Genomic DNA, 16,696 nt, shown 5'->3' with positions numbered 1-16,696 from the left:
AATACAATACTTTCCTTAACACATTTCTCATGTTCTTTGAGAGCTGCTTTCAATTAGAACGTTCTAAACAGGGCACTAGCAGTAAAAGGCAACCTGAGTGGCTGACTAGTGAGATGAGCATATCATGTAGAACAAAGTGGAAATTACAAAAAATGTTAGAGTAGTCACAATCAGTCTACAGTAGCCCATTACAAACAGCATTGTAAGGTGCTTAAAAATGATATTAGGAAGATAAAGAGTATGTGTTACGCAAATAGAATAGCTAATTCATAGGATAAACTCAAAACCATATGGTCAGTCGTGAAGGAAGTCAACAGTACTAGGTCGACGATATAAACTAAGTTCGTAGCAATAATAATTCTGTTAATGATAAGTCAGATATATGTACAGTCATTTTTATCTGTTTTCCGTGTATGTACACTATTTAACAAGCACTTTCTGGTCATTGCTGGTGAATTAAATAAAAGCTTAGTTCCTACAGGGAATCAGTTAGCTCTCTTGGAAAACGCCTTTCCCAGATAGATGTCTGAAATACACCTCTGTGATACTTACAACGGGGAGATTGAGATAATAATTAAATCACTGAAGGCTAAGGACTGTCATGGATATGATGGAGCACCTAGCAGAATGTTAAAAGTACTGTGCTGCACGTGTTAGCCCTGTACTTATCCATATTTGTATTTTTTCCTTTAAGAATGGTCAGTTTCCTGTACTCAGCATTGTAAAAATGGTTCAAATGGCTCTGAGCACTATGGGACTCAACTTCTGAGGTCATCAGCTCCCTAGAACTTAGAACTACTTAAACCTAACTAACCTAAAGACATCACACACATCCATGCCCGAGGCAGGATTCGAACCTGCGACCGTAGCGGTCGCGCGGTTCCAGACTGTAGCACCTAGAACCGCTTGGCACTCAGGCCGGCACTCTGCATTGTAAAGCAGCTTTATAAACTAGGAGAAAGGGATAATGTAGACAATTTAACAGCTATTTCTATGCCGTCAATATTTGCTAAAGTTGTTGAAAAGGCTGTGTGTATGAGGATACTTAATCATTCACTTTTACATTGTTTTCCATCAAATGCGCAGTTCGGTCTTCGAGGTGGTTTAACAACTGAAAATTCTATATTCTCCGCTAGATACTGGATGGATTAAACAAAAGGTTTCGAAAGCTAGGCATTCTTTTTTTTATATATATAACTAATGCGTTTGATTGTGTTGATCACAAAATATTGCTCCAGAAGTTGAGCCGTTATGGAATACAGGGAGTAGCTCACAACTGGTTCACCTCTTACTTTAACAACAGAGGCAAATGCCATTATGCACAATGTTGAGAATGGCTAGGGATGTGGGAACTGTGCGGGGCATGGTCAAATGGGGGCTGCCCCAGGAGCCACTCCTGTTCCCTATTTATATAAATGATATGCCTTCCAGTATTACGGGTAATTCTAAAATATTTCTGTTTGCTAGCTGGTAGTAAACGCTATTGTGTGCAACGTTGGTTCTGTTTCAAATGGTGCAGCACAAGACATAAGTTCAGGCTTGTAGAAAATAAACTAACGCTAAATCGCAGTAAGAATCAATTTTTACAGTTTCTAACACACAATTCAACAAAACCTGACGTTTTAATTTCACAGAATGAGATATGATACGTGAAACTGTACAGTTCAAATTTCTAGGTGTTCAGATAGATAATAAACTACCGTGGAAAGCCCACATTCAGGATCTTGTTTAAAGGTTTAATGCTGCCGTTTTTACTCTTCGAAGTAAGTGATAGTATCTGAAGTAAGTGATAGTCTGACAGCAAAAAAAAGTCTACAGTGCTTATTTGCATTCGCGTATGACGTATGGTATTATATGTTGGGGTATTCTCAAAGGATATTTTTGGCTTAGAAAAGGGCGGTTCAGGCAATGAGTTCGCGGATTTCTTGTCGACCTCTGTTCATTAATCTGGGTATTCTGACACTGGCCTCTCAATATGTAAATTGTTTACTGCCTTTTCTTGTTACCAATATCAGCTTACTCCCAATTTACTGATTGACACGTTTCATGGCCTTGGAGATTTGCTCCTCAATTTGGTCCTACGGAACTAGACACGTAAAATAAATTAATTAATCAATTAAAACTGTTCAGTACGTCTACATTGCTTTTCTCGGGCAAACATAAACAAAATCTCGATTTCCGTATTTTTGTGAAAGACCATTTCTCGATTATGAAACTAAATAAGTCACGATTACGTGGCAACTTGAGTGCGAAACTGTGTGAAATAGTCCGCGTTTGTCCGTATGCCGACAACTTGTAGCAGATAAAAATTATATTATGTCTTCTGCGAATCAAAAATACTTTATTAATAATGAAAACCAGTTTTATTTTGATTTATGTTGTTGAAAAATGTGAAATATAAAACCAAGCCGGATGCAGTACAGCTGTACTGTGGTGCGTTTGCGGTTTTCCCCTCTTCCCCCTCCACGCACTCGGACAGTGGAGGCATGGTGGTGGAGGAAATGTGAAGCGAGGCTGAGCTAATTGGCACTGGAGCTCGAGCATGGTCCATGAGCCGAAGTCCTGGTCACCCTGGGCTACACTATGCTTGTCTGCCCTCTTCTGGAGCACTGTTGCATGGTGTGAGGTTCACATCAGATAGGATTGACAGAGGACGTCGAAAAATTAAAAGAATGCTAGTTCGTCTGCTATTATCGTGAAATAGTGGAGAGAATGCCATGGATATGCTACGTGAACTTGGGCTGCAAACAATAAAAGAAAGGGCTTTTTCTCACGAATTTTTAATCACCAACTACGTCCTCCGAAAGTGAAAATATTTTGCTGGTGCTCACCAACACAGGGAGGCTGAAAGAAAAAAATCTTCAGGACCAGATGGGATCCCTGCCGAAGTAATACAAGCGCTATGCTGCCAATTATGTAACTCCTTGTGCGATCTGTACAATTAGTGTCTCTTGCACAGAATGGCCCCTGCATCGTGGAAGAACGCAGAAGCGGTAATAATAACTAAGGTATAACAAAGGATCCAGATATGATACTGCGTGAAGAGTTTGAAAGAGCACTGATAGACATAAGTCGAAACAAGGCCCAGGGAGTAGACGAAAATCCATTAGAACTACTGACAGCCTTGGGAGAGCCAGTCCTGACAAAACTCTACCATCTGGTGAGCAAGATGTATGAGACAGGCGAATTATCCTCAGACTTCAAGAAGAATATAATAATTCCAATCCCAAAGAAATCAGGTGTTGACAGATGTGAAAATTATCGAACTATCAGTTAAATAAGTTACGTCTGCAAAATACTAACGCGAATTCTTTACAGACGAATGGAAAAACTGTTAGAAGCCGACCTCGGGGAAGATCAGTTTGGATTCCGTAGAAATATGGGAACACGTGAGGCAATACGACTTAACTTAGAAGATAGATTAAGAAAAGGCAAACCTACGTTTCTAGCATTTGTAGACTTAGAGAAAGCTTTTGACAATGTTCACTGGAACACTCTCTTTCAAATTCTGAAGGTGGCAGGGGTAAAATACAGGGAGCGAAGGGCTATTTACGATTTGTACAGAAACCAGATGGCAGTTATAAGTGTCGAGGGACAAGAAAGGGAAGCAGTGGTTGGGAAGGGAGTGAGGCAGGGTTGTAGCCTCTCCCCGATGCTATTCAATCTTTATATTGAGCAAGCAGTAAAGGAAACAAAAGAAAAGTTCGGAGTAGGTATTAAAGCCCAGGGAGAAGAAATAAAAACTTTTGACGTTCGCCGATGACATTGTAATTCTATCAGAGACAGCAAATGGCTTGGAAGAGCAGTTGAACGGAAAGGACAGTGTCTTGAAAGGAGGATGTAAGGTGAACATCAACAAAAGCAAAACGAGGATAATGGAATGTAGTCGAATTAAATCGGGTGATGCTGAGGGAATTAGATTAGGAAATGAGACACTTAAAGTAGTAAAGGAGTTTTGCTATTTGGCGAGTAAAATAACTGTTAATGGTCGAAGTAGAGAGGATATAAAATGTAGACTGGCAATGGCAAGGAAGTCGTTTCTGAAGAAGAGAAATTTGTTAACATCGAGTGTGGATTTAAGTGTCAGGAAGTCGTTTCTGAGAGTATTTGTATGGAGTGTAGCCATGTATGGAAGTGAAACAATGACGATAAATAGTTCGGACAAGAAGAGAATAGAAGCTTTCGGAATGTGGTGCTACAGAATAATGCTGAAGATTAAATGGGCAGATCACATAACTAATGAGGAGGTATTGAATAAAACTGGGGAGAAGATGAGTTTGTGGCACAACTTGACAAGAAGAAGGGACCGGTTGGTAGGACATGTTCTGAATCATCAATGGATCACCAATTTAGTATTGGAGGGCAGCGTGGAGGGTAAAAATCGTAGAGGCAGACCAAGAGATGGATACTCTAGGCAGATTCAGAAGACTGCAGTACTTACTGGGAGATGAGGTAGCTTGCACAGGATAGAGTAGCATGGAGAGCTGCATCAAACCAGTCTCAGGACTGAAGACCGCAACAACAACAACTAAGGATCCAATAATACCCAAATCCTACGGACCAGTATGTCTTTTGAGCGTTCTCGGCAAGATATTTGACAATCTGTTACGAAAAGATTAGAAGAACACAGACTGTTATACGGAATGAACCCTCACCAGTACGTCTTTAGAAGAGGCAAGTCAACTGAGGACACAGTTAATAATGTGATCTCATTCAACGTATGCTCTAGTCCTGATGACTGGTACTGCAGGCGCTCTCGATGTTGGCCGTCTTTCTTTGGTCGCCTTAGGGATCTGGAGTGTCCAGAAGCGCTGTATAATTGCCTGAGGGATTACTGCCACGGACGACATGCTTCTTTAACATGCCCACAGAAGAAAATAACGAAGACAATAACAAAAGGCTATCCGTAGCAGTCAGGGTGTGGTCCGGAGGTTTGGGATGTGACACTGAAGCCCTTGATCAGAAGTTACATGACAACGGTAACATAAGCGGACTGGTGACATTTGCAGATGACATGCTGTTCATTTTAAGTGGTGACTCCAGAAGAAAAACAGAAGACCGAGCGAGGTGGCGCAGTGGTTAGCACACTGGACTCGCATTCGGGAGGACGACGGTTCAATCCCGCGTCCGGCCATCCTGACTTAGGTTTTCCGTGATTTCGCTAAATCGCTCCAGGCAAATGCCGGGATGGTTCCTTTGAAAGGGCACGGCCGACTTCCTTTCCATTCCTTTCCCTTCCTTCCCTAATCCGATGAGACCGATGACCTCGCTGTCTGGTCTCCTCCCCCCAAAAACAACAACAACAACAATAACAGAAGACAAACGTAATGCGGCCCTCCACCGACTTGAGGGCTGGTGTCGAAGTGTTAAATTGTCACTAGCACCTCACAGAACGACGTACCTCCTGCTGAAAGAGAACCTAGTAAGAAACCATAAAATAAAATGATATGATGTAACTATTAGGAGAAGCGCAGTAGCAATGTATCTAGGGGTATTTCCGGACGATCCTCGTAACTTTGCACAGCATATAGAGGAAGCAGGCTGGAAAAGCACAAACGGGACGAATAAAATTATAGCCACTGCAAATAGGCAATTTCGTCTTCCCTTGGAGACAATTAGAGTTTACCGCCAATCTATATTAACATCAGTCGTAGGATATGGCGCGAGCGTTTGAGCTCATAGATTGCAGCCTCAACAGTGAGAAGAGTTCAACAAGGCGTACTACTAAGTCCAACGGGCGCCTACTGCGCTACCCCGAATGATGCTTTGTTAGTTAATTCAAGGTATATGCCCACTGGACTTGGAAATTAGAAAAAGGGGAGCCTTTTACCGGCGAAAGAAAGACAATGAAATGAAAGTACTAACCGTGATGGGAACTGACGTCAGTTCGAAAAAGGTAATAAAAGATCGCATATTATGTCTGTGGCAAAATGAATGGGACACTCCCCAACATCAGTGAGAGATTAAAAATGACGTTTCTTAACCTATCCAGTGGACTGATACATTACCCGAATAGCCGTGGTCCTTATGCCATACATCCATACAAAATCAGAAGACTGCCGGCCGGTGTGGCCGTGCGGTTCTAGGCGCTTCAGTCTGGAACCGCGTGACCGCTACGGCCGCAGGTTCGAATGCTGCCCTGGGCATGGATGTGTGTGATGTCCTTAGGTTACTTAGGTTTAAGTAGTTCTAACTTCTAGGATACTGATGACCACAGATGTTAAGTCTCATAGTGCTCAGAGCCATTTGAACCATCAGAAGACTGATGAATGACAGCTGCACCTGCGGAAGTGTTAGCACACCAGAACACACATTGTGGGACTGCGCGCTCTGTGGAGATGGACGTCAAGTATTAAGGATGTCGGATCCCAAAGCAGCACTAAGGAGTGAGTCGACCTGGCGCATCTTGGACGATAATGCAGCCGCAGTAACCTGGGAGGCCAAGGTAGACTTCACGAGGCATTCAAGCATAAGTCATCAGGCTGCCGTCCAGACTAGACAACATACTCTGCAGATGGAGAGAAGATGACTGACTTTGCGACCAGTGAGTGAAATACTGTCCCAAGAATGTGCATTGCGTTGATGCAAGTGATCATGGAAGTGTGGACTTTAAGAAGTAACAGTGATGGGTGGAATTACTTGCTATACTGGAAACGCTGCTGACGTGCTTCCCGACGCCCGAGGAATCCAGCACACTATGGTTGTTGACCGGAATAATATGAGCGAGGGTCCAGTCGCGGAGACAACCATCTACAAGTTAAATGCACCAAAATAAATGAACAGAGAACAAATTCTGTAGTGTTTGTAGTAGATTAGTAGCTGGGTAATTGATTAAGGGTTTAATGTACTTTTGTAGTATATAATAATAACTATAATTAATTACTATCCAAGGAAAAATGGTTCAAATGGCTCTGAGCACTATGGGACTCAACTGCTGAGGTCATTAGTCCCCTAGAACTTAGAACTAGTTAAACCTAACTAACCTAAGGACATCACAAACATCCATGCCCGAGGCAGGATTCGAACCTGCGACCGTAGCGGTCTTGCGGTTCCAAACTGCAGCGCCTTTAACCGCACGGCCACTTCGGCCGGCTATCCAAGGAAATGTGATCTGTATGGCCTATTTTAGCTTTTCGGATAAAAGGCTGTAATTATGAAGAATAAATAAATAATAAATAACCAACTTAGGGAGAAATGACCGTCATAGAAAAATAAGAGAAATCAGACCTCGTACAGAATGATTTTAGTGTTCGGTGTTCACGCTCGCTGTTCGAGGGTGGAACACTAGAGAACTAGCTTGAAGATGGTTCCATGAACTCTCTGCCAGGCACTTAATCGTGAATTGCAGAGTAACCATATAAATGTAGACGCTACGTGTAGCCTCCGTCGATTAAAAAGAGTTTTTGATTCCTTTGATTTACTACAGTATAATGTGTAAAGGTATCAAATACAACTATAGGGAATGTAAGACTGATAAAGAATATTTAGACGAACATAACCGTCCTAATGGCTTTGCTAAAATTATGCGTAACATTTAGCATTAATCGAGATATCAAGTAAAGAGATACAGTCTTGACAAAATATTTACTAATTTAGAAACTAAGAAATGTCTGAGAATGTATGTTTGGAGGACAGTGTTGTATGCTAGTGAGACATGACCAGTGGGAAAACTGGAACGTAAGGGAATCGAAGGTTTTGAGATGTGGTGCTACAGAAGAATGTTGAAAATCAGGTGGATTAAAAAGGTAAAGAATGAGGAGATTCTCCGCAAATCGACGAGGAAAGGAACATGTGGGAAACACTCACAAGAAGAAGGGACAGGATGGTAGGACATGTGTTAAGGCAGCGGGGGCTAACTTCCATGTTACTAGAGGGAGCTGTAGAGGGTAAAAACTGTGGAGGAAGACAGAGATTGGAATACACCCCGCACATAATTGAGAACGTAGTTTGCAATTGCAACTCTGAGACGAAAGGGTTGGTACAGGAAAGAAATTCGTGGCGAGCTGCATCAGACTAGTCACAAGACTGATGACTCAAAAAAAAATTAGAAATTTAGAAGACACTATGAGAGGACAAGCAGCTGCCCATAGTAGGGAAAAAAATGTGCATTAATAACCATTAATTAGTAAATTTACTGGAAAATAAGTGTAGGAATTGAAAGGTCTTTAAAAAGACTGCTACAAGACTTTTGTTATCCCCTTTGCACAATATTCCCATTGTTCGCTGCTTGCGAGTTAAATACTTTAATTTCTTTTGATGCCTTTTTCTGGACGATAACAGCATAAAACAACGACGTTCTCCTTTGTCCACGAGATTAAAGACAATCAACATTGCAAGAAGGGGGAGTTGGATCTGCTGAGATCTGAAGTCTCAAAACAAAGACTTTGCAGTGGGACGACGTAACTGGGAATTAGTTTTACTGCTTGTGATATCAGACTTATTGTGGTTGATAGAATTCCAGGTAGTCCATTTTTTGTTTGCCCATGACTGATTCACTGTTCAACCTCCATCAACGTTTAAAAGATGTTAGGTTCTAGCATGTCACGTACAAGGGGTGGACAAAAATATGGAAACACCAAAAACGCGATGCATAACTGTGCCTAATACGGTGTAGGAAAATTGTTAGCATTCAAAATAACTTCCAGTTGTCACGGAATGGGTAAATGCAGGGTCTGTATGGTTTTTCAAAGGGATCTTAATATCATTTTTCTTGCAAAGTAGTGGAAAGTTCAAGTAACGATGTTGGAAGTGATAGCAATCACGCACCCTGTTTTCCAAACCACACCACAAAGGCTCCACAATATTGAGATCTGGTGACTGTTGTGGCCAGTGTGGGTGCGACAATTCATCCTGGTGCCCACAAAACTACTCCTGGTGGTTGCGAGCTGTATGAACAGAGGCTTTGTTGTCTTGGAGCACAGCATCACCATTGGAGAATAAACATTGTACCGTGGGACGGAACTGATCAGCCACAATGGTCACATAGTCCTTAGCAGTAATGCGACGTCGTAGAGTAACCGTGGAGCCATAGAATACCACGATATGATTGCCCGCACCATCATCGAACCCCCCACTAGGTTTCAATCTTGGGACGTAACACTTGGCCAGAAATTGGAAACAGTGTGCAACAAGACGCATCCGATCAACTAATTTTCTTCCATTATGGCTTCGGCAGCACGTTTTCCTGGTGAATGGTTTTGAAATTCCAGCTCGCCCTGCAGTTCCGTATTCCTGGACTTCACTTGGTGTTATTGTGCTTTTGACAGGGTCCTCGAGTGCGACGTTCACTGATGCAGTGACGTTAGCATCTGTCGTCCTCTAATTTTTCCTCACAATCGTCTTCATTGACTGTCCGTCACGAACACTCAACACATACTTTCAAGCGCCTAGTGACTTAGTAGATGGTGTCTTTCCGCGTTGCCTGTAAGCTCTATAAAGCCCGCCTGGTTAGCCGAGTGGTCTGACGCACGGCTTTCCGGAGCGGGTCGCAGCGCCTGGTCCCCGGCACGAATCCGCCCGGCGGACTTGTGTCGAGGTCCGGTGAGCCGGCCAGTCTGTGGATGGTTTTCAGGCAGTTTTCCATCTGCCTCGGCGAATGCGGGCTGGTTCCCCTTACTCCGCCTAAGCTACACTTTGTCAGCGACTGCTGCGCAAACAAGTTCTCCACTTACGCGCACACCACCATTACTCTACCACGCAAACATAGGGGTTACACTCGTCTGGTGTGAGACGTTCCCTGGGGGGTTCACCGGGGGCCCAACCGCACAATAACCCTGGGTTCGGTGTAGGCGGCGGAGGGGTGAAGTGGACTGCGGTAGTAGCCGTGGGGTTGTGGACGACTGCGGCTGCGGCGGGGACGGAGCCTATCCGTCGTTTCCAGGCCCCCGGTTAACATAACATAACATAAGCTGTATAAAACTTTGATAGACTGCCTCTTGAAACACAAAATCCTTTGCTTTCTTGGTAACGGAAACACAGACCATACGAACACCACTAGTTTCCGCCTTTTCGAGTTCACTTCGGTCCGACGTAACGCACTCACAACTACACAGAATGCTGCTGTGACCACAACTGATACTTGCAACGTATTGAGGACCAAAAACAACAGCGCAACGTGCAGGCCCAGTTATCATCCGTATTTATTCTCGAGCATGCGTTTCCCGTGATATGTGGCTGTGCTTCTCGTCGAATGTCAGGAGCTAAAATTCCCGTGAGACAATACGACTTCTCCGCAGGTGGCATAGATAGCCTATACAGATGCGGTATGCTTCGCTGATCTTGACTTCCACAGCTTTAGTGCAGTGGGACCTGCACGAAAGACGGCAACCATATTCAGCTCCAGAGAGCCACTAAACACGTGCAGCAGTCGTTACAGTTGGTGCCTGTGCTTCCCAAATTGTCCCTGCCAATTCTCGCACAACGGTATATCAGGCTGCCGTTTTCAGCTTACCGAGCGAGGTGGCGCAGTGGTTAGCACACTGAATCCTCATTCGGGAGGACAACGGTCCAAACCCGCGTCTGGCCAGCCAGATTTATGTTTTCCGTGTTGTCTCTAAATCATGAAAGGAATCTACTGGGGTACACTTGTATGTGGCAGCCGAGTGTGGTAATATTAATGTAAACCGAAATGGAACTATGATTTTGTAAACGACGTACCTGTCTGATAGGCTTTATAAGCGGATCGCTGACTGTGCACGACCGCAGACCCAAAGATATTGCTTCTCGTCTGAGACTTTTAAGTGTTGGGGTAAGAGAGAGCTGTGCGCACAGTTGTAAATAGCTACTGTCTGTGAGCGAAAGACGATGGAGTAGGCAGCTTTTGTGGTGTGCTCTGTGAAGCCACCGGGTGTCAGATTAATGTAGGAATCACGAGAACATGGAAGCAGAAGTCTTCATGCAAGCAAGGTAAAGATGTTCAATAATTATGATTTTCGTTTTGCCAGCGCGTTAGTATGGAAGGGTTGGCTGATAATTTGTAATTGTTGAGTAACCCCACAATGTACGTAAACTTTTTGACAAAAAGTCTAGTTAGATAGATATTTCACTTTTGTTATGTTTCTAAGATTTGTTAACAGAGGTACATGTAATTTGATGATTTGCATTTATGCTGGTTTAATGAGGTTAAATAATACTTGCTGTATAAATCTCATTGTTCGTGAAACAATTAGTATATATGATGTATTTTTCTCACCAATGTAACTTCAATTGTCACATTTTTTTTTGAAAAGGCAAACTTACAATATTATTTTGCTATAAAACTCAGTAATTCACCATAATCAGTTCCGCCTCCCTCTCCAGATCATATGTTTTTCAAAGAAGCTGGATTTTTCTTGAATGTTTTCATTTATCAGCCAAAAGAATTTCATGTACATTCCAAAGTATTATGGCCAACATTGCACACTGCTGAGCCTGTAGCTAGCATAGTTTATTTTTTTCATGAGAGATCAGAATATATTACGTTCCACCGTTGCTGATAATTTAGAGGAAGACAATTTAATGTATTTGTTATGTACACAGGGACCAAGGTTATCAGAGCTAGAGGATTCAGTGTCTAACGGGCTGAATGTATTTTGCAGTGAATATTTCTTTATTGATATTGTGGGTTGCATTGCCCAGTCACTTCGTATAAAGTTTTGCTAACAATAACACAGAGTAAGCACGTCACTTGCAGTTACAACACGCTACACGATAATTCAAGTTTAGTATGCATTCCACAGTTCAGACTTTCATTCAACGTAATCAGAAGTTAATTATTTAAAAGAACGTCACAATCATTCCAGGCAAACGCCGGGATGGTTCCTTTGAAATGACATGGCCGATTTCCTTCTTGAAACAAACCGAGCTTGTGCTCCATCTGTAATGATCTCGACGTGGACACGACGTGAAACCTTAAACTTCTTTCCTTCCTCGATGTTTGTATTCCGTTGTATATTTCCTAGTCTGGCTTTATCATATGCTACATGTTTTACAAGTGTTTCTGGACGGGTAAAATAACATAACATAACATGACACATAGTGCACAATTCAGTGATGACAAAGTCGATTCAAATTTCGAATAAACTTCGTAGCATCATAAGCTTTCCTTTGTGGGGACCACAGTCACGTAGAATTTTTTTGAAAGAATTTTCCACCATCTGACTGTTAATTGTTCACATTATACAAAATCATGATACCGACTTTAGAGCTATTCTCAAGTGTTGTGTCGAACTGAAAATTAATAAAGCTTACACATCTTACAGGGCATTAGAACAAGAAGCTTTTACGTATCTGAAATATTACTTACTAGTAAAAATATGTCTGACCTGTCTCTGAAAAGCCATGGTCTAAAAAGCACATTTCTGGTCTTATAGATCCGTTATCGTCTTACAGTATATTCGAACATATCAAAGATGTATAATATGACTGACATTGCGCGCAGTGAAAAAACATTAACATAACAATATGGCGTGTTTAACAGCCAATAGATTCCTGTATCCTGCATTCGTCATTCCTGTTCATCAACTGATGTAAATATATGTCAAAACGGTGGCAGAGACCGTAACAAAGCGGCGCCGTGTGAACCATGCAAAGATAGCGTGGCTCATGCAGTGGAGATTGAGTTTCCTTATGGTAACTGAGGTACTGGCACCGCCACAAGTGAGACTACATACTCCTTCCAAATTAATGATATAAGTGTAGACCAGATGTGGCTTGAATTGAGAGAAATAGTATCGGCAGCAATTGAGAGATTTATACCAAATAAATTAACTAACGACGGAGCTGATGCTCTTGGTAAACAAAACGGGTCAGAACACTGTTGCAGAAACAACGAAACAAACATGCCAAATTTAAACAGACGCAAAATCCCCAAGACTGGCAATCTTTTACAGAAGCTCGAACTTCAGCGCGGACTTCAATGCGAGATGCCTATAACAGTTTCCGCAACGAAACTTTGTCTCAAAACCTGGAAGAAAATCCAAAGAGATTCTGGTCCTGTGTGAAATATGTTAGCGGCAAGAAACAATCAATGCCTTCTCTGTGCGATAGCAATGGAGATACTATCGAAGACAGTGCTGCCAAAGGAGAGTTACTAAACACAGCCTTCCGAAATGCCTTCACAAAAGAAGACGAAGTAAATATTCCAGAATTCGAATCAAGAACAGCTGCCAACATGAGTAACGTAGAAGTATATATCCTCGGAGTAGTGAAGCAATTTAAATCACTTAATAAAAGCAAGACTTCTGGTCCAGACTGTATACCAATTACGTTCCTTTCAGAGTATGCTGATGCATTAGCTCCATACCTGACAGTCATATACAACCGTTCGCCTCGACGCAAGATCCGTATCCAAAGACTGGAAAGTTGCACAGGTCACACCAATATTCAGGAAAGGTAGTAGGAGTAATCCACTAATTACAGGCCCATATCGTTAACGTCGATATGCAGCAGGATTCTGGAACATGTATTGTGTTCGAACATTATGAATTACCTCGAAGGAAACGGTCTATTGACACACAGTCAACATGGGGTTAGAAAACATCGTTCTTGTGAAACACAAGTAGTTCTATCTTCGCATGAAGTGTTGAGTGCTATTGACAAGGGATTTCAGATCAATTCCGCATTTCTGGATTTCCAGAAGGCTTTTGACACTGTAGCACACAAGCGGCATATAGTGAAATTGCGTGCTTATGGAATATCGTCTCAGTTATATGACTGGATTTGTGACTTCCTGCAGAGAGGTCACAGTTCGTAGTAATTGACGGAAAGTAAATGAGTAAAACAGAAGTGATTTCTGGCGTTTCCCAAGGTAGTGTTATAGGCCCTTTGCTGTTCCTTATCTATATAAACGATCTGGGAGACAATGTGAGCAGCCGTCTTAGGTTGTATGCAGATGACGCTGTCGTTTATCGCCTAATAAAGTCATCAGAAGATCAAAACAAATTGCAAAACGATTTAGAAAAGATATCTGAATCTTGCGAAAATTGGCAGTTGACCCTAAACAACGAAAAGTGTGAAGTCATCCACATGACTGCTAAAAGGAATCCGTTAAACTTTGGTTGCACGATAAATCAGTCAAATATAAAGGCCGCAAATTCAACTAAATACCAAGGAATTACAATTACGAAGAACATAAATTGGAAGGAGCACACAGAAAATGTTGTGGGGAAGGCTAACCAAAGACTGCGTTTTATTGGCAGGACACTTAAAAAATGTAACAGATCTTCTAAGGAGACTGCCTACACTACGCTTGTCCGTCCTCTTTTAGAATACTGCTGGGCGGTGTGCAATCACTTACCAGATAGGACGGTCGGAGTACATCGAAAAAATTCAAAGAAGGGCAGCACGTTTTGTATTATCGCGAAATATGGGAGAGAATGTCACAGAAATGATACAGGATTTGGGCTGGAAATCATTAAAAGAAAGGCGTTTTTCGGTGCGACGGAATCTTCTAACGAAATTCTAATCACCAACTTTCTCGCCAGAATGCGAGAATATTTTATTGACACATAGGGAGAAACGATCACCACGATAAAATAAGGAAATCAGAGCTCGTGCGGAGAGATATGGGTGTTCGTTCTTTCCGCGCTCTATACGAGATTGGAATAATAGAGAATTGTGAAGGTGGTTCGATGAACCCTCTGCCAGCCACTTAAATGTGATTTGCAGAGTATCCATGTAGATGCAGATACAGAGGTTAGGCAAAAACATGCAAACACCACGAGAAATGCTTGCTTGAATATACATGCAGGCGCTAGCCAAGCCTCTAGGTTGCGCTGTTGTATTCGATCACGGAAGACAGCTGTGCAGTGTCCTCAGCACGTTGCAAGTGTCAATGGTGGTCAGACATTCAGTCAACGTAATCAAAAGTTAATTATTTAAAAGAACGTTACAATCACTCCAGGCAAACGCTAGGATGGTTCCTTTGAAATGACATGGACGATTTCCTTCCCCATTCTTGAAACAAACCGAGCTTGTGCTCCATCTGTAATGATCTCGACGTCGACACGACGTTAAACCTTAAACTTCCTTCCTTCCTCGATGTTCGTATTCCGTTGTATATTTACTAGTCGGGCTTTATCATATGGTACATGTTTTACAAGTGTTTCTGGACGGGTAAAATAAGTTGTGAGTGCTGTATGTCGGAGCTACGCGACTTCGAACGAGGGCAAATTGTTGATACTCGTAATGTAGGTGCATCCGCAAGCAAGGTAATCGGAATTTTTGATGTTTCAAGATTTACGAGGCGCGACAATAAAGTAATGACACTGATTTTCTTTGCAAGATGTGGGAACCCTGCAGGCTTGCGTTGTCACAATATCTTTGACCTTGATCTATAAGCTGCTTCTAGTCCAAGTGGCACATTGATGCAACTGCTCCCTCGTGAGTTGTGCTGTAATAAGTAACATGTGTTTGTGTCTCTCATCACGGAAATGAAACCACATAATATTGCGCAACGGTATGTCATTTCTTTTTGCGTTAATTCGAAAGGGAATTGCTCATAAAGAGTGGGTGCCTCCTGGACAAACAGTTAACCAATATTACTACAAAGAAATTTTAGAAAGACTTCATAAAAGAGTTCTTTGTGTCTGTGATAGCATTGCTGATAATTGGATTCTGCATCATGATAATGCACCATGCCATACTGCTCTGTCAGTAAAGCAGTTTTTACCACAAAACAAATTTCAGTACTACCACAGCCACCTTATTCACCAGATATCGCTCCGTGCGACTTTTTTTTCTGTTTCCAAGAGTCAAATAGACGGCCAAGGGACACCATTTTCGAACAACACAAGATGTCCAAAAAGCTGTGACGAGGGTCTTGGAGGATATTACAGAAGATGAGTTCCAGAAATGTAACCATCAATGGCAGGAGCGCAGGAAAAAGTGTGTGCAACCAGAAGGGAACTACTTTGAAGGAGACAACCCTAAACTTGACTAAAACGGTAAGCAACATTTTTTTCACATCAGTCTCATTAATTTATTGTCACACCTCGTATACCGCTTACAGCTAAAGCGGAAAAACATCATCCGCTAAGTCACTACGCGGACGAAAGTGTGTGCTGAGTGATAGTGACAGACTATTATGGAAGAGGACTGTGACGACCTATAATAGGATTACAGGTGCGAAAGTTACTTCAGAACTGAATATCGAACTCGTGAATCCTGCCAGCACCAAAACAGTACCATGGGATCTTCATAAGTTGGGAACTGCAAGACGGGCTAGAGTTCCAAAATCAGCTCATCAGTGATGCAAGTCCCTAACAGGAAAACGTGTTGTCGAAACTATAACGCCTGGTCTATGGAGCAACAAAGGAAAGTTATTTGCTCTAATCAATCTTCTTGCACTGTGTTCCCAACTTCTGGCCTAGAGTAAGTCCCAAGAGTGAAATACGCCGGTGGTTCGGTGATGGTGTGAGCAGCCATATCGTAGTACTGCGTACGCCCCACGGTTACTCTGCGAGGCCGCATTACAGTTAAGGATTACGTGACCATTTCGACTGGTCAGGTCTATCCGATGGTACAGCGTTTGTTCCCCAATGGTGATGCTGTGTTCCAAGACGACTGGGCCAACGTTCACATAGCATGCATTGACCAGATACTGGTTTCGTGAGCACGAGGACGACGTATTGCGCCTCCCCTGGCCACCCAGTCACCAGCTCTCAACATTGTTGAGCCTCTGTGGTCTGCTTTGGTGACAAGGGTTCGTGATCGCAAT

Source organism: Schistocerca serialis, chromosome 9 (genome assembly GCF_023864345.2).
Source record: "Schistocerca serialis cubense isolate TAMUIC-IGC-003099 chromosome 9, iqSchSeri2.2, whole genome shotgun sequence".
Taxonomy (NCBI): Eukaryota; Metazoa; Arthropoda; class Insecta; order Orthoptera; family Acrididae; genus Schistocerca; species Schistocerca serialis.
Note: the sequence above shows the minus strand (reverse complement) of the source record.